The sequence below is a fragment of the Panicum virgatum genome, chromosome 6N, assembly GCF_016808335.1.
Source record: "Panicum virgatum strain AP13 chromosome 6N, P.virgatum_v5, whole genome shotgun sequence".
Classification (NCBI taxonomy): domain Eukaryota; kingdom Viridiplantae; phylum Streptophyta; class Magnoliopsida; order Poales; family Poaceae; genus Panicum; species Panicum virgatum.
Window position 1 is genome coordinate 13,773,075 of NC_053150.1, and position 22,267 is coordinate 13,795,341.

Sequence of the window (22,267 nt, forward strand, 5' to 3'; positions counted from 1 at the left end):
GCTTCAACATCTGCTTGTACTCCGTTCGCGACTTTAATGTGTCTTTCGCTTCTTTGCGTAGTCCTTGTCGAACGGAATCCCTGTAAAGAATTTGCAACATGCACAGTTGCACCAGAATCAATCCACCAAGTAGATTTAGAAAACTTTAAATATAGGGATTCATTAACAAATGAAATTACATTCTCACCATTCTTTGCCATTATCATCTTTAAATAAGCGGGACAATCTGCTTTGCGATGCCCCTTGTCAAAACAGTGGAAGCACTCATCTTGAGCTGGAGTGCGCTGTTGCTGACGCTGTTGCTGATACTTCTGTGGCATAGGGGCTTTGTCTTTAGCTTTAGAGGAAGAAGCAGCTTGGAAAGGCCTTTTCTTGTTATTATGCACAAAATTGACAGACCCACCATTCTGTTTCTTGAGTCTATCTTCCTCTTGTGCACACATTGCAATTGCCTTTTCCATGTTCCACTTCTCTGGCTGTGAGTTATAGTTTACAACGAACGTTGCAAACTCTTTTGGCAGAGAGGCGAACACCAGGTGCACCATAAACTCTTCTTTGAGATCCAAGTCCATTGGTTTGAGCTTGGAGTTCAAAGCACACATCCCCATGATATGATCTCTTATTGTACCGGCATTGCCATAGTACCTTTTTGTGATCAACTGCTCTATGATCTGTGTAGCATAAGTCTTTGAAGAACCAGTAAACTGATTCTTTATCTTTGCAAGGTACTCAGCAGCTGAATCACACTCTCCAATTGAACCCAAAATGTTAGGATCAATTGTGTTCTTTATAACTGCCACACATTTCTTGTTGGCGTTATTCCACTTTGTCTTTTCGAGATCATAAGCCATCTTTAAGGGAGCATAGTCCCTTTGCTTTTTCTGCCACTCAGCATCAGTGTCAGATTCCCCTCTCACTGGAGCTGGTGGCTCAGTGGGCTTTGGAGTGGTGATCATCTCATCCACCTCTCCACAGACGAAAGCAAGATCAACCTTCTTGATCCATTCGCCATAGTTGTCTCCTTTTAGAGTCGGGATGTGACTGATGAATCCCATCAAGTTCATCCCCGCTGAAAATTTCAAAAAATAGTGAGAACATAATAACAACAATTGTATGTGATAATTCCAACGTTGGTCAAAAATAGAACATACAACTGTTTATGCAATTAAATCTATATCACCGTTGGGCAGAAATAGAAATAAATGCACAAAAAACTATGAAATTACAGTATTGTAATTAACAACGTTGGTCCGAAAATTAACAATACCATAATCCTTAAAATAAGCTTTTAACCATGCTCTTAAACTTTAATTGTCTCGTTGGTTCGAATTAAAGTAAAGAACAACTGTAATGACTTTTGCAGCGGAAACAAGTAGGAATTTCTATTTCCAGAAGCAAAAATATAAACTTTTATCTCTAAACAATAAACACGTTGGTGCAAAATTGAATAGAGATCAAACTATAATCAAACTATTCAAAAACTGCTATTAAAATACTTCTGGAAAATAGAAAAAACAATTTAAAGCTTCACTGTTGAAGTAGCCCAGTCACGAAATCGGCCCAGCCCGCTCGGCGCGCGCGACGCTCGGGCCTTCGGCCCAAAAGCCAATGGCCAGGCCGCCAAACCGGCCCGGCGCCGCGCCCCTCTTGGGCCCAAACTAGCCCGTTCGCCGGCCGCCGTTCCCAGCCGTCCATCGCCGACGATCAAGATCGGACGGCCGAGCGCTCTTTTCGCGGGAACAAAACTCGGCGACGCCGCGTCGCCCGCAAACCCTAGGCTCATTCTCCCTCTCTGTCTTCTCTCTCCACGAAACGGAGGCGACGGCCGCTGGCCATGGTGGCCCGGCGGAGTGGGCAGGGCGGCGCCACCGCGGCTTGCTCGCCGGCGCGCGCGCTCGCCGGTGGGTGAGCGCGCCGCCGTCGAGCTCGCCATGGATGGCGCCTCGCTTTCAAGCCCGCGCGCGTGCGCCCCGGCGTCCCGGCGGCGAGCGGCAGAGCATCCTGTGCCGCGCCCCGACGAAACGGGCTGCGCGGGTCTGTCCCGCACGAGGGCGGCCATGGGTGACGCATAGACCCAGTAAGTCCGGCGTCCCCTTTCCCCTAGAGTTAGGGTTAGGGTTTCACTGTTGAACTCGATTTGCCATCAATTCTTTCTGTTCTTTTCGATTTGCATCGTATTCTTTCTTTTCCATTGATTTCTTTCGATTCACAGACGAATCCAACTTTACCAATCTCGATCTACACGAGTGTAGGCTCTGATGCCAATGTTACGTTTCTAGGATCAACACTGTGTACAGATCGAGCGCGGTTTCTTTCTCTTTTCTATGATTCTGAGTATAAGAGATCCTAGATCTACGGAAACACATAGAGAGAAAGAGAGTAGAGAAACCTTCGGTGCCACCAGAGGAGCTTGGGCCGGCCATCCCTTGTTCGCTGATGGAGATCCGCTCAAAGGCGGCGACGAGTGACGCAGTAAGGTCGATGCAGGGGTGACGGTGTCGAGGACGGTGGCGGCGACGGCGGGAAGGAGTCGGCTGCAGCAGAGGAAATGCCAGTAGAGCAGGCGGCGGCTTCCCGTTGCTCCTGCGCACCCTCAGATCGGGCTAGGGTTTTCGGTGGGTTTGGCGGCGCACCGGTGAACCTCGTACCGTGTGCCGCCGGCCCCCACCTTTCTTTATAGCGCAGTGCAACGGGGGCCCACCAACCATTAAGGGTTGGACGCCCCCGATCAGGACGCGGTTTAAAGGCCTAATAGGCCGTTGGGCCTATTAGGAAGGAGATCAACCTAACAAAATATCCAGAAACTCGTAGAGCTACGCACACAGAGCACACTCACACAGTCGACGATGATTGGTGAACTGGATGCCGATGCTGTTGTTGGGTACTTCAGGGGCAAGAGCATCCTGATCACTGGTTCAACTGGTTTCCTAGGGAAAGGTACATACGTCTCCATGAACAAACTCATCATCCGCTGCTGGTACCACTACTTTTTAGTCTTTAAGGTTGTGCAACGCATCTCCACAATGAGTAACTAATAATTTGTGTTCGTGCAGTGCTCGTGGAGAAGATACTGAGGGTTCAGCCAGACGTCAAGAAGCTCTTCCTCCTAATTCGAGCCGCTGATATTGAGTCCGCAAAGCACAGGGTTGCGACTGAGGTGCCGATAGATACTTTCATCCTTCCTTCCATCGCACTTTTTCATGTTTTATACGTCTGACTTTGCTTTCTGATGATGCAAATGTGTTTTGGGAAATCATTGATATTTCTCCCTGCAAGGACATAGGAAATTCTGTGTATGAAATTTTGGAACAAATGCAAATTTGCCGTCCTCTCTCCACAATTGTGCTCGTGCATATCTTAAATTTTTTTAAAAAAAATGGCATGCCACATGCATGCACTACCCAAGTCTTGCTCACGCAAGATCAATGGGAATTTGGAAAGGAGGTGGTAGCATAAGAAAGGAGTAGTTCAATATATTATTGTGTGTAGAAGAGATTAACTATGGTACTTTCTGAGGTATTTCTGTGAGTCCTCAAAATTGGATGGCGAAAACACTTTTTGTCCAAACACTAATTGGTTGTACGACTTAACGAACATATTCTCCAAAGGAGGCATGTTCTTTCAATCTCAAGCCATTTGTTATGCAGCTATGCCTGGCAATTCAGCAAAAAATTCCTTCCCGTTCTGCCTTTATATATGGCCTGTCTTCCATCAGCAGAAGTAATAGTGTGGCTGTGATGAGTAGTGACCTCAATCACTACATAATAATGATAATAATAATAAGATACTCCGTCAATCATGAGATGCGTTTGTTGAGCAAACCTGTAAGGCTGTAGCAGAAGCTGCAGAGATCCCTTTTGTCGAAGAAAGCAGTAACCAGTGGACGAAATCGCAGTCACTGACTAAAAAAGCATTTGAGTAAATAGAGCCTACTAGCACGGATTTGAAAATAAGAGAGCGTCATAGATCTACACGAAATAAATGAGCTAAGCAGTACAACAAATGCTGAAAATCTCAATGAACAAAATACGATGAACAATCTCACATGGTGCAAACTCTGCAGGCTAGTTGAATTTAGAATTTTTTTTAGAATATAATGTGCCCTGATGGATTAGCTGCATTCAATATGAAACATATCTTCTTCTGAAAAAAACTAGCGGTAGATGCACATAGATTAAGAAGATTTGAAGTACCATAAATGGAACTGCTTACACCTCCCTAGCATTATCACTCTTATGGTAGTCTTTCCATATGAACTCTGTCTCGTCATTGCATTTGTAGGTGACAGGGAGGGAGATCTTTCAAGTTTTGAAACAAAAGCATGGCGATAAGTTTGATGATTTCATCCAAGAAAAAGTCTGTCCTTTGGCAGGAGACATCGTGTATAAGAACTTGGGGTTGGACAATGCCAAACTAACAGAATTATCAAAAGAAATCGATATAATTGTGAATGGAGCTGCAACTACAAATTTCTATGAAAGGTCTGAGGACTTTTCTGTACTCAATCAAATTCTTTGAGATTGCATATTGTGGAAGTATTTGATCAATGATTGGTGGCTGCGCAGATACGATGTGACTTTCGACACAAATGTCATGGGAGCCAAGCACATATGCGAATTCACAAAGAGGTGCAATAAACTCAAGATGCTGCTACATGTTTCAACTGGTAGGAAGCAACAATCCACTGTTCCATGCATATGCATCATTGTGGTGCTCTGTCGCTTTGAATCCATATAACGTTTTATTACGTGCCATTAGCAGCTTATGTAGCCGGTGAACAAGAAGGGATACTACCAGAGAAGCCGTTCCTGCTGGGTGAAACCCTCAGGGAAGGCGCACACCTGGATATCGAGTCCGAATTAAATCTGATAAAAGAGGCCAGGAAAGAGGTGAAAGCCAATTGTTCTTCAGAAAGGGTGGAGAAGAGAACCATGAAGGAGCTCGGCCTCAAGAGGTCAGAATGGGCCCGTTATATTTTTATCCACCTGCTATGCATTTTTGTTTATAGATGGACGAACATACCCGGGCCAAATGGGTGCCACGGCCGAACATAGCAGGCCACGAGCAGAAGCAACGCCGGAGCGTGAAGTCCAAATTAAACCGAAATTTAAAAAAGTATTAACTATCAAACTGAGCATCCAAATTAAATTTAACTTGCACAATTGTCATTCTTACGATAAAATCTTCAAAACAAGACCACACTTCCCCATTTTTTTCATGATATTTTTAAATATTTTTAATACTAAATATTACTTTTGGATCTTGGGAACAAAAAATTAACAACACAAACAAATAATTATTTTATAATTAAAAATTTAAATATACTGAATAAATAATAATGTACAACGAACAAAACATTAAACATAGTGAACATTTGATCCTATGAATATTGTGAACAAATGAGTCGAAATCACCGAACAAGTTAGTCTAAAAAAAATAAGTTAATATTCTAACTAATGATTTTTCACTTTGAAATAATATAATAGAGTACATATATGTTAAAACCAAATTAAAAAATAATAAGATGTTGACAAATACTACAAATCATAAAACATAGATCAATTAAATACTTAACAAGAAACAATATATAGTATTAGAAACAAACAAAATAAGAAAAGAAGACTTATTATCAGTGAAACTGAAGATAAATTGAGAATAAAATAAAAGAAAAGGGAAAGAAAAATAGGTATGAACAAAGATATGAAAAAGATAATAAAAATGCAAGAAAATAGAATATAATTAGAAAATTAACAGAAAAAGGAAAAAGAGAAGGGGAGTAAAAAGGAAAAGAGGAAGAGAAAGAAAAATAAAAACATAAAAGAAAATTGGAAGAAAGAAAATAGAAACTTAATAATAAATAAAAGAGAAGGAAAAAGAAAAACAAAAGAAATGAACTGTACATGGGCCGAACAAGTTCTGCACTCTCTACAGTTCAATGCAATCATTGGGTCATATTGCAATTCTTACGGGCCGAAGCAGTCATCTAACAACCGAAAGCATGATCAGAACTAAGGATGCAAGTGGTTATCCAATGATATTTTTTAAATCAGCTAATTAATTATGATGGTATATTACTCTAGTTCTTTTTCCCTTCCGAATTACATTTACGTATAATGTCACTCTAGTTCATTTTATTAACTATTTGGGTCGACCAATGACCCAAATATTATCAAACTTACATCCCTAATCAGAACCAATAACGAGCCGAATTCACATGTAGACCCCCACGCGTGACCAGAGATGGCAGCGGGTGAGAAACCCGGTGGGGGGGGCAGGGGAACGTACCCATCCCCACCTGGGTTAAATTTCCCCGCTACCCACCCCGCTACCCATCTCGGGCATCAATTTCACCCATACCTACCACCCGTCGAGTAACAGGTACCCATCGGGTGACCCATCCCCACGTAAGAAACTAATCGATGAGCATATCAAATTATCAATTGCACGCCTTCTTTCTTCGGTGGCGGGCTCGAGCTGTCGGCTCCAACAGACGATGCCATTAAGGGTGGCAGGGAAGAACGAGACGTCAGAGTCGGAGAGGCAGGCCGCAGGCAAGGGGCAGCAGCCAAGAGCCGCGAGGGGCGACGCGACGGGTGACTTGCACTCCTGCAGTGCAGACTGCCCCTGGCCGCGGCTGGAAGCTGGATGGGGTGGGGAGTGTGGACTCTGGTGGCGGCTGGATGGGGTGGGGCCATGGGGGGTTTGGAACAGTGTGGGCTGGTGGGGATTAGGTTAGGGTTTGGGTGCTTATATAGCCCGGTTTGGAAGGTAGGCTCACATGTCATAGTAAAAACAGGCGCCCCATCGAGTAACGGGTCTGAGGTATGAAAGAACGTATACGTACCCACTTCACCCGATGGGTGAAGAAAATACCCATTAGCAGACCCATGGGGCAAAAAAAAGCCCATACCCGTACCCTAATAGGGTTTTTACCCGCGGGTTATCGGGTTGCGGGTCCCCATTGCCATCCCTGCACGTGACAGAAGGCAATTCTGTTGAGTGGCGTTAGTGCAAAAGTTAGAAGTCACACATGTCATACGATGCGAATAATTATTTTTATTGCAAGAATAATATTTTTTATTGCTAGAACCATAACAATTGTTTGAGCAACAAAAAAAATTCTTCCAGAATAAAAAATCCGACTAGATCACACATGTGGGTCGATTTGTTGGGTCGATTTTAGGCCCAAAATACGAGATCCTGCTTCATGCAACGTCTCCGCTCGGGGTCACCAGCGTGACCTCGAGCAGTGTCCGTGTTAGGGTTAACATGTGTTACCTTGTGTGGATTGGTCGCATAAGGTATTGTGGCCTATTTTCTCACTAATTGGTCTGAAAGTAAGAAGCCATTTTTGCTCAATATATCAGTTCGCAACAAATATTAAAGATTGTTTGAACATTCTTTTCAATGCGAAATAGCATTAAAAAATTTATTCTACTTTATGTGATAATTTGACTGCTAGTCACACGTGTAATTTATAACATTTGCTATTCTATCTTGTGCCGGCCTTGAGCCTCTCCTCCATGGCAACATAACCTGCGAAGGTGCGGCGCAGGTGGGTGGTAATGGTGTGCAGCATGTGGTGTGGGTAAAATGTATATGCGATTGGGATGCTACTCGTGCCCAGGGTTCACAAAAACGTTGGGAACCGGTCCGGGCCGGTTCTGGTTTGGACCGGTATCAAATCGGTCTAAATTCAAAATTCAAATTTGAATTCAAAAAAATGAAAAATTCCTAAAAAAATTCCTAAAAATACTTCAAGGTGCGACGAATCTAATGGTGTCAAATTTTCTAAAAAAATCGTTCATTTAGTATAGTTTGCGGGGATTTGAAGTTAAACAAAAAAACGTGCATACAAAAGTATACAAATACAATGTAAAAGTAGTACAAAAAAGGGTTAGAAGGTTCATTTAGGCTAAAACATGTTATACAAACATTCATTTAGTATACTTTGCGGTCATTTGAATTTAAACAAAAAAGAAAAAAAAATTAATTTGACGGGTTACCAGTCAAACCGACCGGTAAACCGGTCAAACCGGCCGGTATACCGGTACGAACCGTTTGCACAGAGGATTTTAAATTCAAATTTGACTTCGACCGGTTTGGACCGGTTTTCGGCCAAATCGGTCCGGTATACCAGTACCGGACCCCGCCGGTTTGGCCGGACCGGTCGGTAACGTAAATCCTGCTCGTGCCACGTGGGCCGTGGTTGTGGGAGGCTGAATGGGCTGGCATAGGCATGTCATGCTAGCCGGGCCGACCGGACGGCACTCCACAGCATGGGCTAGACCATCGGGCCTAGGATGATTCCAGCTACGTCCTTTGGGCTAGCACAGGATGGCCCGCCGGGCTGTGCCAGTCCAATTAAAAGTGGGCTATGCATTGGCAGGCCGGGTCGTCCCGTGCAGGGGCGCCGCCCGTTTTTCCATGTATTCCTCTGCTACCCGCAATATCACAAGGCTAACATTTTTTTTTGCATAACTATGTGCATATTTAATTGAAGAGCAAGAGAGTTCGGGTGGCCAAACACCTATGTTTTCACCAAGGCAATGGGGGAGATGCTGCTGGGGCACCTACGAGGCGATCTCCCAACTGTCATCATCAGACCGAGCATCGAGCAGCTCAGTGTTGTTCCAAATCAAACCGTAGTTCGAAAATACCGAACCATGCACATAGTGAGGGCATCTCCAGTGTATGAGCGAACAGAATGGTTCAGAGACGGCGAATTTAAGTATGGTTCGACAGCTGCAGTGTAGGCATTGGTTTTGTGGACCTTTTTGTGGGCTCCACGTGCTGTCTCTATACACGCAACGGCCATGTGCTGCCAATATTATTTTAATTGCTAAAATTTGGTTTCTATATATGGTTCGCTTTCAATTCTGACATGTACGCTGTCTCTAGTGTACATGGTTTGGCTTGGAAGTCCCGCAGTTCGCTTCCAGCCCAACACTGGAGGTGCTCTGAGCATCGGTGTCTGCGTGTCAGAGCTAGAAATCGACCTCCGGCGAGAGTTCGAACCCAACCGATTAAAATATTCTCTTTTACACGTACGCTGCTCTCTGCTTACACTCATCCACCAGACATCAGCCTTTGCAGTTGTTTTAATATATTTATTTGGGTCCCACCAATCGAATTCAACGCTGGTCGAACCGTGCATGCGGTCGATGTTTTACTCTCCATAAATCGATGCTGACACTGAAGCAGTATAGGGATATGGGTAGCCTACGCTAGCATCACTACCACATATACTCAAGATATTTGCGAGTAGAAGATTATAGATCGTTACCACTAGACGCGCAGCGCAGCGGAAGAAGTCGCGCGTCGATGTAGAGGAAGTAGTCAATCACATTTCACGAACCGAGCTCCTCGTACTTGATCCCAGCACCCGATCAGCGCAGCAGTCGCAGCAGCGCCTCCACGGAGTCCACACGTACGGGGATGAAACGCCGGACATCGGTGTGCTAGCACCGCACGCACGGCATGGGCGGCGGCCGAGAGAGAGGGAAGGGCGGCGGCTAGGAGGTGGCGCAGCTCTCAGGTTGTCGCCCCCTAGCCCCTCCCTCGTATATATAGGGCGTACTAATGGGCTTCTATCTCATAGGTCCATTAGTAATCCTAATCCCTCTTGGATCAATATCCTCTTGGGTCTTTAAACCGTATTGTGATGATGGGCTCTTGGGCATATCACCAACAATCTCCCACTTGCACTAGAGACAATCATACAGGCAAGCTTTCCAACATTCCAAACCCCTTAAGTGTGTGACTTCATGTGTAGGTGGTCGTGATCGGAAATCATTTCCGAATCACAAGTCAATAGCGGCACCTAGCAGGGCATAGTGACTCACAAATACACATAAAGATCATATCGGCCGAACCATAGATATACTCATACACCGATCCCTTTGCCACACGATACCAGTCAAGCTCAAAGCGAGATGCATGCCACCTTTGTGATAGCTCGACCATTCTCTCGATCTAATAGTGGATTCTATTCATAACTAATCTTTAGTCATCATGATTAACTCTTTAATCACTTTGGTATGCCCATGCACTTTCAAATCCAACTATCTCGAGGGGCCCAGAGATATCTCTCCCGTTATCTAGGAGGGACAAATTCCATCTTGATCCGCTCACATCCCATTCCATGTTTCATGACACACCTGTAAGTTACTTTTGTAACTACCCAGTCACAGAGTAGCGTTTAGCAGCCCCAAGATGCACCACTACACACAGTGAGAAACAATAGCGATCTCAGGTCTAAGGATCCAGTAGGTATAACACTCAAGAACAACTGATGGCACATACAAAATAACAATCCCAACATTGTTTTGGAGTGGGTCAATCCAACATCATGTTCACCAACATGTGTCCACATCATTAATTCGATATCTCCATATCCATGATCCGTGAAACATGATCATCAATTAATGCATGTGCTAGTCTCAACGTCGTTGTTGTCCCACACAACGACATAAACTAGGGATAATTTAGAATCATATCATTGTCAACAAAGAGTTTCACGAACAAATCACATACTTGATAATCAATGTAAAAAATAATCATCTATGGAACAAATAATAATTATTTATCATTACATAAACATACTCATGACACAAAAATCTCCCACGCACACTAGAATCACTGATGTAAGTATCTAATACCCATAGATCTCATGTGCGCCTCATGCTTTGGTTGTGGGAGAGGCTTCGTCAACGGATCAGCAACGTTTGAATCCGTGTGCACCTTGCAAACCTTCACATCACCTCTCTCAACAAAGTTACAGATGAGGTGATACTTCCGCAGTATATGTCTGGACTTCTTAGTTGTTCTAGGCTCCTTTGCTAGTGCAACGGCACCACTATTATCACAATAGAGGTCCACTGGACTGGACGCACTAGGAACAACACCCAAGTCAGAAACAAACTTTCTGATCCAAACAGCTTCTTTTGCAGCTTTGGAAGCTGCAATATACTCGGCCTCTGTCGTCGAATCAGCTACCGTATCTTGCTTGGAACTCTTCCAGCTCACTGCCCCACCATTGAGGCAGAAAACAAAACCGGATTGCGATTTGGAGTCATCTTTGTCTGTTTGAAAACTAGCATCGGTGTAACCCTTTACAAGGAGCTCATCTTCGCCTCCAAATATTAGGAACATATCCTTAGTTCTTCTCAAGTACTTAAGGATACTCTTTACAATTGTCCAGTGAGCTTCACCGAAATCTGACTGATACCTGCTCGTAACACTTAGAGCAAAGGAAACATCTGGGCGCGTGCAAAGCATAGCATACATGATCGACCCTATGGCTGAAGCATAAGGAATCGTACTCATCCTCTTTTGCTCATCAGGTGTCGTAGCACACTGACTATTGCTTAGAGCAATGCCATGTGACATTGGCAAGAAACCTTTCTTGGAATCTTGCATATTGAACCGATTCAATATCTTGTCAATGTACGTGTCTTGGCTTAATCCAATTAGCCTTTTTGATCTATCTCTATAGATCCTAATACCCAGAATGTAAGCCGCCTCTCCTAAATCCTTCATCGAAAAACTCCTTTTCAATGAGGTTTTAACGGCTTCAAGCATTGGAATATCATTTCCGATCAATAATATGTCATCCACATATAGGACCAGAAACACAAGTGCGCTCCCACTAGCCTTTTTGTAAACACAAGGCTCATTTTCATTCTTGATGAAACCAAACCCTTTGACTACTTCATCAAAACGAATATTCCAACTTCGAGATGCTTGCTTCAATCCATAGATGGACCTCTGAAGCTTACATATTTTCCCAGCATTTTTAGGATCGACAAAACCTTCAGGCTGTGTCATATACACATCCTCACTTAGATGTCCATTAAGAAAAGCGGTTTTGACATCCATTTGCCATATCTCATAGTCATAATATGCGGCAATTGCTAGGAGAATCCGAACAAACTTTAGCATTGCGACGGGCGAAAAGATTTCCTCATAGTCAACACCTTGAATTTGTCGGAAACCTTTCGCCACCAATCGTGCCTTATAGATGTGAACATTTCCATCCATGTCTAATTTTTTTCTTAAAAATCCACTTACAGTCGACAGGTCTTACACTGTCAATCTGATCGACCAAGTTCCAAACTTGATTATCATGCATGGATTTTAACTCGGATTCCATGGCTTCAAGCCATTGGTCGGAGTCGGGTCCCATCATTACTTCTTTGTAGGTCATGGGCTCATCATTTTCCATCAATAATACGTGGCGCTCCTCCGTAATAAGGAGGTTGAGCTTGTCAGTAGCGCCACGTGCCCTTATAGACCTTCGTGGGGCTAGTGCCTCAACTACGGGTTGTGCAACATCTTGCACATCCCGTGGATCTTCAGTGGGTGCTGAAACAGTTTCGGGTGTTTCCTGAATTTCTTCAAGTTGCACCTTGCTCCCACTAAATTCTTTTGAGAGAAACTCCTTTTCTAAGAAAACACCATTGCGAGCGACAAACACTTTGTCTTCCGCCTTATTGTAAAAATAATATCCTTTGGTTTCCCTAGGATACCCCACAAAGAAGCATTTGTCTGACTTTGGAGTGAGCTTATCTGACATCAAACGTTTGACATAGCCTCACACCCCCAAACTTTGAGAAAAGATAATCCGGGATGCTTCCCAGTCCATATCTCATATGGTGTTTTCTCAACAGACTTACTTGGAACCCTATTCAGTGTGAACGCAGCAGTTTCAAGAGCATAACCCCAAAATGACAATGGAAGATCAGCTTGGCTCGTCATGGACCTAACCATGTCCAACAAGGTTCGGTTCCTCCGTTCGGATACCCCATTCCATTGAGGTGTTCCAGGCGGAGTTAGCTGCGGAATAATTCCATATTGCTTCAAATGATCACCAAATTCAAGGCTCAAATATTCTCCTCCACGATCAGATCGCAGAAATTTAATTGTCTTGCCTAATTAATTTTGTACCTCATTATGAAATTCTTTGAACTTTTTAAACGATTCAGACTTGTGCCTCATTAAGTAGATATAGCCATATCTACTAAAGTCATCAGTGAAAGTAATGAAGTACTGAAAACCACCTCTGGCTATTGAGCTCATTGGTCCACATACATCGGTATGTACAAATCCCAACAAGTCACTCGCCCTCTCACTCTGACCATTGAAAGGCGCTTTGGTCATCTTTCCAAGCAAACAAGACTCACATGTCTCAAATGATTCAAAATCAAATGATCTTAACAATCCATCTTTATGGAGTTGTTCAATGCGCTTCTCATTTATATGACCTAAGCGACAATGACAAATAAAAGTGGGATTCAAATCATTTGGTTTAAGTCTCTTAGTATTAATGTTACAGACAGATTTATCCTCAAGATCAAGAACATATAATCCATTCACCAATGGACAATGAGCATAAAAAATACCATTGCAAAAGATAGAACAACGTTTGTTCTCTATTACAATCTTAAAATCACCAACTTCTTCCAAACATGAAGAAGAAATAATGTTCTTGCTCAAAGCAGGAATGCAATAACAATTATTTAACTCCAAAACTAATCCGGAGGGTAGAGACAAGTGATAGGTGCCGACCGCCAACAACGCAACCTTTGCGCCATTGCCGACATGAACGTCCAACTCACCTCTTGCAAATCTTCTAGTCTCACTTATACCCTGCAACGATTTGCAAGTGTGAATCATCGATCCAGTATCAAATACCCATGATTCACTGGAAGATAATGCAATATTAATTTCTATAACATTTATACCTGAAGTGGAAGTCTCACTTCCCTTCTTCTTCTTCTTTTCTTCCAAGTACTTCTTGCAGTTCCTAGACCAATGTCCCTTTTCATGACAGTGGAAGCATTCATCCTCAGAAGTAGGGCCAGATTTGGCCTTAGGTGCTGGCTTTAGCTTAGAGCCCGAGGACTCACCACTAGAACTCTTTTCCTTGCCTTTACCTTTGGGATTAGGAGGCGTCCAATGCTTCCTTATTTGTTCCCCTTCTGAATCATCATCACATGATTGGGATTCTTCTTAATGCTCTCCTCTGCTGTCTTTAGCATCCCATGCAACTCACTCAATGTTTTATCCAAGCCATTCATCTGAAAGTTCATGATAAAAGGCTCATAGCTCGCCGGGAGCGACTGGAGAATAACATCAGTAGCCAAGTCTTGGTGAGGTTCAGAACCAAGTCTGTCCAAAGTCTCAATGTAACCAATCATTTTGATCACATGAGGACTGACTGGGCTACCTTCTGACAGCTTGCACGCAAATAAGGACTTTGAGATATTGAACCTCTCAGTCCTGGCTTGGTTCTGAAACATCCCACGCAGCCCCTCGATCATGGTGTGAGCATCCGCATGCTCATACTGCTTCTACAGATCAGGGAACATGGTGGCGAGCATCAGACAGCTGACATCAAGTGAGTCATTGCAGTGCTTCTCATAAGCTCTGCGATTAGCAGCAGTTGCATTGTAGGGAGATCATCAGGATATGGCTGCTCAAGAACATACTCCTTTTTCTCTTGTCTGAGAACAATTCTCAGGTTGCGGTACCAATCAATAAAGTTTGTTCCATTCAACTTTTCTTTCTCAAGAACAGAACGCAAATTGAAAGCGGAATTGTTACTGGCAGACATGATCTACAACATTAAAGTAAAGCAAGATTTCAGCACTAAGTTTATGTAAAGACTTTCATTAACTGATTTAACAAAAGACAACCTACTATATCAAAGTCATCTTCCCTCTAATGACATATAGTGGTTCAAGATCCATAATCACTAAAATTCTAGTGAGCTTTAGCATCACAGCTAGAAAAGTAGTGATACAGGTAAGTAACAAATTACTAATCACATCTCTATGCGACTCTTGTTTGTTGGGTGGCATCCAATGCCCCGGCCCCAACCCTATGCCTTAAAGCCCAAAACTGTTTTGATAGCTTTGCTGAGTAAACCAATACTATGCTTGTGAATGTCCGACATCCACCCTATACAAAAGTGATAGCTGAGGGTACTCTACTTTGGTAAACCTACCACACAACGATCAAAATTTATAGGTGCAGCTATTGGTAAAAGGCATAAAAAACTCAACCTTTTCTGAGGGAAACTATTCTATCATGATTAAAGCATCCACCATATGTAAAAGCATGAAAGAATAGTATGACAGGAAAATAAACATCACATGCATATAATCATATTATATTGTGAATAGTATGGCCTCTTGCATCACAATGGGCTCCATCGCCATGGCTCCAAGGTGACCTCCATTGCCATCCGTCCTATCTTGTGGTGATCATCATCGCCATCATGATTGAAGCCTCCATGAAAAGATACTAAGCTACTACATCTAATAGCTAGTGAAATAATTACATGAGGATTCAAACATCACAAGTCGACACGCAGGTCGTTATACAATAATGGTGCAACCTCAACCCGGTTGTGTTAACTTGCGACACGCAGGCCGCACAAATCATCACATGACATTGAGGCCATACCATTCACATCACACCCTGCAAAAACAAGTTAGGCGTACGATGTGTTCTACTAAAGTAGTGCTTAGGAAGCCGCTACAGCGAGAAAGCAACGCCAGTCAGCGGGCGGGGGGTCGAGGGGGGAGCCGCCCCCCGCGGGTCTCAGGGCAGTGCCCTGAAAACCTCACGGAATTACATAGATCACATCTATGGAATCCCTATGAAAATCTCATCAGAGTGATCGCATCACCTCAAATCCGAGCCATTCATAATGCCTCAATTTTCACTAGGTCAATCACATTGACCGTGCAAACTTTGCACTTGAGAAGACTGCATCTACACATGACCTCGATATGTTGGTCCAATCTGCTGACTTATGCACACAGTTAGTCCCGATGGTGATTCCAGCCGGTAGGGACATGTCGTATGCATAACAGAGAAAGAACACAAATTAATCTTTTGTCACATGCCGCGCAATCAACTCGCTCCAGTTTTAACCCCTTATGACCGATTGATCTAATCAAACCGTGCAAAAGTAATAGATCCAATCTACTACAACAACATATCACCTATATGCAAATGATCCAGACCAAAAACTACGCAAGATGGCTCTGGTGCCACTGTAGGGAAACGGGTAGGCTACGCTAGCATCACTACCGCATATACCCAAGATACTTGCGAGTAGAAGATCATAGATCGTTACCACTAGACACGCAGCGCAGCGGAAGAAGTCGCGCGTCGATGTAGAGGAAGTAGTCGATCACGTCCCACGAACCGAGCTCCTCGTACTTGATCCCAGAAGCCGATTAGCGCAGCAGTCGCAGCAGCGCCTCCACGGAGTCCACACGTACGGGGATGAAACGCCGGGCGTCGGTGTGCTAGCACCGCACGCACGGCATGGGGGGCGGCCGAGAGAGAGAGGGAGGGGCGGCGGCTAGGAGGTGGCGCAGCTCTCAGGTTGTCGCCCCCCTAGCCCCTCCCTCGTATATATAGAGCGTACTAATGGGCTTCTATCTCATAGGTCCATTAGTAACCATAATCCCTCTTGGATCAATATCCTCATGGGCCTTTAAACCGTATTGTGATGATGGGCTCTTGGGCATATCACCAACAGCTAGTATCTTGAACGAGCCACTGCCAGGATGGATGGAAGGGATCAGGTGACCAAAGACAACAACCAATTCACCATGCAGTTGTCAATAATCCTCTGTTGATTTCTTCATGTCAGTATATACATGAGTATACATACAGTAAAAACTTTTGGCTTTTGTAGGACAATCGACTCTTTCATCATTGGTTCCGCCAAGCAGGCTCTGTCAATCTTCTTAGTCGACCTCAACTTGATAATGGACGTGGTGAGTTCACAACTACTGATGAAGCATCAAACTGAATCAAATCTAGCACAGGCGTGTTCCATGCTTGTAGAACTGTTTTCTTTGTGTGGGAATCATCATCAGAACAAAATCTGACTGGTTCCTGGGGACATGGTGGTGAGCGCTATGATGGTGTGGCAATCGCGGCGCACTCGGAGGACCAGGCGGCGCAGAGCATCTACCACGTGACCTCGTCGCTGCGCAACCCCGCGCCCTACGCCGTCCTCGTGGACTCCGGCCACCGGTACTTCCTCCACAACCCGCCGCGCTTCGAGGAGAACGGCGAGCCGGTGCGGCTGAGCAGGATGTGCTTCTTCCAAACCCTCCCCAGGTTCCGCGCGTACATGGCCGTCAAGTTCAGGCTTCCCCTCGAGGTCACCATCAGTATTGTAATATCTCAGGTGTTAATCACCTATAATTAAATTTAATCACAGCTATTAGTTTTAAACTTACGCGATAAACCACTAGATAAAAATTTTCTGTCAGTCCGGGCCGGACCGGACCGACCGGTATGAGTAAATGGTCAGACCGGTTGAATTTGTATGACTTAGTTGACCCCACAATCATTAAAACTGGAAACAATCTCTCTCATCTCACTCCCTCTCCCTCACGTTCACTCTCTCTCACTCTCTCCCTCACCGTGCCCTCCCTCCATCTTCCCCACGTATTCCTCCCCGGGGAGCCTTGAATTTCAAGTTCTTCGCGCGGGAGAAATCTCGTTCAAGGTACTCCAACTTGTGTCGGCCCGATCTATCTTTCTAGGAGGTTCTAAGTGATTTCCTTTGGTCAATCGTCTCTATATGCATCCCTTCACTAAGATCTAAAGGGGTTTTGATTTTTGTTGGTTAGTTTTTCCGCAATAATAATTTCTATTTTTGGCTGAAAACGTGTTTATCGGAACTTCCGACACATTGTCGGAACTTCCTACAAGTTTATTTTGGGTAGGCCGAGCACCTCTTGTCGGAAGAAACTCAAAACTTCCGATGGGTCGGAACTTCCGACCCAGGGTCGGAACTTCACTGAGCAGCAGAGCTTGTAAAATGCGTAGAAAATTGTAGAAAAATCAGAAAAATGCAAAACTAAATTTGTTAGCTTCGTATTTTCATGCTCTATATGATAGAACCATGAAATGTGTTGTTTGACAATTTTTTCTATACATTTTCATTTATGCTAGATGAAATGCTTTCATAGCTTGTTAAATGCATAACTAGAGTTAGGGCCATGCTGTAAATGTAAAACCAGTTGGGTTGGCTTTGTTTTGACATGTATTACTTAGGAAAGATACTAAACATGTTGTTTGGTTAATATTTTTATAATGTGTTGTAAAATCATGACTAATACTTGTTTAAGCTTGTAGCTTTTATCTTTCTCATATCCCCTGTTGTATTAGTCCACAAATCATGAAATTTACGCAGTAGCCTAATCTTTGTATGTGTAATTCACTGTAAAGGTTTCATGTCCATAAGCTATGTGTGTATTTGTAGATCTTAAACTGTTCAGTTTGCCTTGCATCATGATCACTTATGCATCATATCATGGCGTCGCCGCCCTAACATTTGCATTGCATTAATCAGCATTTCATATGCATTTCATGTAGATGCGCTAGATGTACAACGTATGGACGTGAAGCACGTGATGTTGGAGCCGAACCACAAGACGATGTTTGGCGGACTTATCCTGAAGAGAGAAGGACCAGCTAGTGCAACCGAAGACCCGGCCCAAAGTTGAAAGGGCCCAAGGCCTTGTTACCATTAACATTAGTTTAATGTTACCACAAGCAAGCCCCGGTGCATAACCTACTATTTTAAATTATGAAACATTATATATCTATTATTTGTGCATTACGTTTTACGAATTGTTTGAAACCTTAGTTGCATGATCCCTAGGTTCCCTTGGTATTACTTGTGCATTACGTTTTACGAATTGTTTGAAACCTTAGTTGCATGATCCCTAGGTTCCCTTGGGTCTTATACTAGTATGCGTAGGTCGATGGCACTGCTATGCTTAATAGGACTCGGTAGAAGTCGAGTAATTCCATGTCACTCGCGAGCTATAGGATAAAAGTCGAGTAATTCTAAGTTAGTCGCGAGATACAGAATGTTTTATATTTCAGTATATAAATTATTGCAATCAAGATGGAATATATGGAAATTTGAGACCGGATGAGGAATGATGATGAGATGTAGGTATGGCAGCAGGACAGGGTTCCTGGGTGTCTTAGCCCCGTCTGTGCCGATTGAGGACCGTACCGTTGTTGGCCCTGCTGATCATGTTTGAACTGTACTAACCGCATGCCGAGAGTAGGAGGTAGTCGAAACCAGTAAGCCGAGTACTGCCTCGCTTCGAAAGTACATGACTCCATCTCACCTCCTGGGGTAGTCGAGTAGTCGCGGAGAAATGGGGATGCATGTATTTACTTTTGGTGGTCTCACTTTGAGCTCGGCTGATCATATGATGGTGGGGCGGTCATGTAGTTCGAGGCGGGGAGGGGAATTGTTGGTGTGTGTGGTCCGACGGGGCTTATGCGTGCCGTGTTGGTTAGGTCCACCTTGCAAGGTTAAATCGGATCGATTCGCCATCAGTCGCTCTCGGACATGAGCACCGTGATCTTTGAGTCACATCGTAGTAAGGAAATGAAACGAAATGAGATGATAAATGTTGATGTTATCTACACAATTATGTTTCCACCTTGATTCTTATAGATATGCAAATTATAGATGTGTAGCAAATTTATTGTTATAATTTGGAGCTAAAATTTTGGAATTAAGGATCTACTTTTAGTTGTATTTCTGCAAAACAAACTACTAGCTAGTAATCCTTGCATGTCTAGATAATGGGCTAAGTATATCCATAGACGGATAAGTCTTACTGAGTATTAGTATACTCAGGGTTTGTTGTTAAATTATTTTCAGATAGATGCTGCAGGATGAAGCTAACTGGGATCCACATCGGTGGGCTCGATGTAACGTCCTCGCGCCGTCGTAGTTATTGCTTTATTTTATTTCATTTGTTTTCCAATGAAAATTTTCCATAGGTTAGACTCTCTTCTGCTGCTATCATTTATTATGTGAACTTTAATTTGGAAAAAAGTCATTTTGTAAATACCTTAACATTGTTTACTATTTTTGTGAAATTATATCATGCTGGTACTGTTCTGCGCTCGCCGTCGTGCGAGACTACTGGTGTGTTTCGGTCGGCCTGTGGGTTGGAAACAGACTGTCAAGTTACGTCTAATTAAGCTAATGCGACTGATGTATTCAAATGATGGCGATTATGCTTAATTCGCCGGTTTAACTTGGCGATTCTGTCACAAGTATGCATTGCTTGCTCACATGAACCTGCTTAGTTGATCATACACATAATATGATGACGCTTTGCCAAATGAAATAATTAAAGCATACTCATAATCGCATGTTCTTTGATTCGCCATGCATGCCGCCTGATCATCAGCAGATCCTTCGTCTGCGGAACATCGCCATGCTCGGCGCCTTCTCGCGGCGCTACGGTGACCTCAGCCGCAAGTACAGATATGTCATGCATATGGCCGAGCTGTACGCGCCATACGCCTTGTTCAAAGGGTGGTAAGTAATAATTAAAATGATTGAAGCATAGTGGTTCTCCTTTATTTTTTGGCCCATTGTGGCCTGGGATGATGGTTCAGTGGATTTGCTTGCTTGGACAACTATGAAGCTTCGATGACACGAACACCGAGGGCTGAGAGGGCGGCGCTGATGAAGGCGAACAAGCAGCAAGGCAAGAGCAGGGGATATGACTTCGGTTTCGATCCCAAATCGATCGATTGGGACAAGTATTTCTACAGCGTACACATCCCCGGTGTGATCAAGTACCTCTGTGATTAGATTTGTGTAAGAGCTTGGAATGAGTACCTTAAATGTAATTTGAGTGTTTGTAGTGTGTTTGAAATGTACCCTAAAAAATGAGCTTGAAGTGCACAATAACCGGACTACTGGATTTGGGATCCAGCAATGCTGTATCTTGGCCGGAGCAAGAAATAGTTAACGACCGGTGAGGTCGTCATCTGGTTTAGCTCATTTGGCTATATATCAATGATACTCCCGGAATTGTGAGAACCCAACTACTCCTTGGATTACTGCATTTGTGTTCTTCCCCTACAATAGGGAATCAGACACAGGATTTTGTAACAAGGAGTATCATGAAAGACGTGTTCTGACTACTGGCTCACTCACTACGGAATTCCACTCATTTGCCGTGTGCCAGAAGCAGACGGTAAAGGCCAAAAAATACACGGCAAAGAGTTTGTAATGTGTAGCACACGACAAAGAGGACATGACAAACACAGGAGCCGGCAAAGGCACGTTTGCCGTGGGTCCTTTTTCGGGCACACACAGCAAACACTATGCCGTGTTCTAAGATGACACTTGACAAAAAATAACACACGACAAAATTTCAAAAAAAAACCTAAAACAAATGGCAAAAAAAAATTAATCAGAGATGGTGTTATCGCCATACCGAAAGCAAGTTGGGCTTAAAGCGGAAGATTAAGAAGGCTTGTAAATCGGCTCCTGCGTGAGCATTTGGGCCACATGGGCCATGTATCTTTAGATTTAGTTTAAGATTAGAGATAGAGTCCGATCAGGACAAGATAGGATTAGATTGTTTCCCAAGTCTCCGGACTATAAATATGTACCCTATGTTATTCATGAAAAAGAGAACGTCATCACGTCTCGCAAACAACAACTCTCGGCGCATCGCCATCCCTAATCTTAGGGTTTCATCCAAGTAAGCGCCATGCTGCCCTGATCGCTTCTTGCGATCAGGGCAGTGTTGTTCTTCCTTTTACCTTGGTATTACTCGTACTGAAGTGTTTTTGATGGCGAGTAATGCTAGTTATCCTGATGTTCGTAGCATGACTTTTAGTAGATCTATTGTGCTTTATTGCTTATCATCTACGAATATCATGTTGTTTCTGTACAGTCACGTTTCAATCCTATGCTAATTCTTGTTGTGTAGAATTAATTGCACAGAGACAACACCCTGCTTCTTTTCCATCTAATAGATCTAATCTGTTATGGTTTGCTCTTATTATTAAGAGTTGGCGTAATATCTGCTAGGTTAGGCCTTGCAAAAGGATTGGATGATCCGGTGACGTGTTAGATGCTTTGCCTTAGTCTTAACAGGGAATTGATCCGGGAATCGGCTCTAGCTTGTTCTTAGGCCTCTATTCTGGTTAAGGTTTAGTTATTTATTACATTCATTAGGCCCAATCACGTGTAGGATGTTCCGATCTAGCAGTGAAGCTTTTACTGTCGTGGATTAAATTAGTTAGATTTAATTGAAGCAGCTTTACACTTGTTTGCTTTGTTTGTCAATATCCGGATAGATGCAGATCCAATCTGACACCGGGACTTGATCGGCTCTTTAAAGCCGATGCAAGAGTCGTCCTGGGGAGCCGACCACAGCTCGGA

At 43.6% G+C, this 22,267-nt stretch overlaps 1 pseudogene; it reads left to right on the forward strand.

The window, feature by feature from the left end:
* The first annotated feature begins 2,822 nt into the window (after positions 1 to 2,822).
* On the forward strand, positions 2,823 to 20,680 carry LOC120679147 (annotated as a pseudogene).
* The last annotated feature ends 1,587 nt before the right edge of the window (positions 20,681 to 22,267 follow it).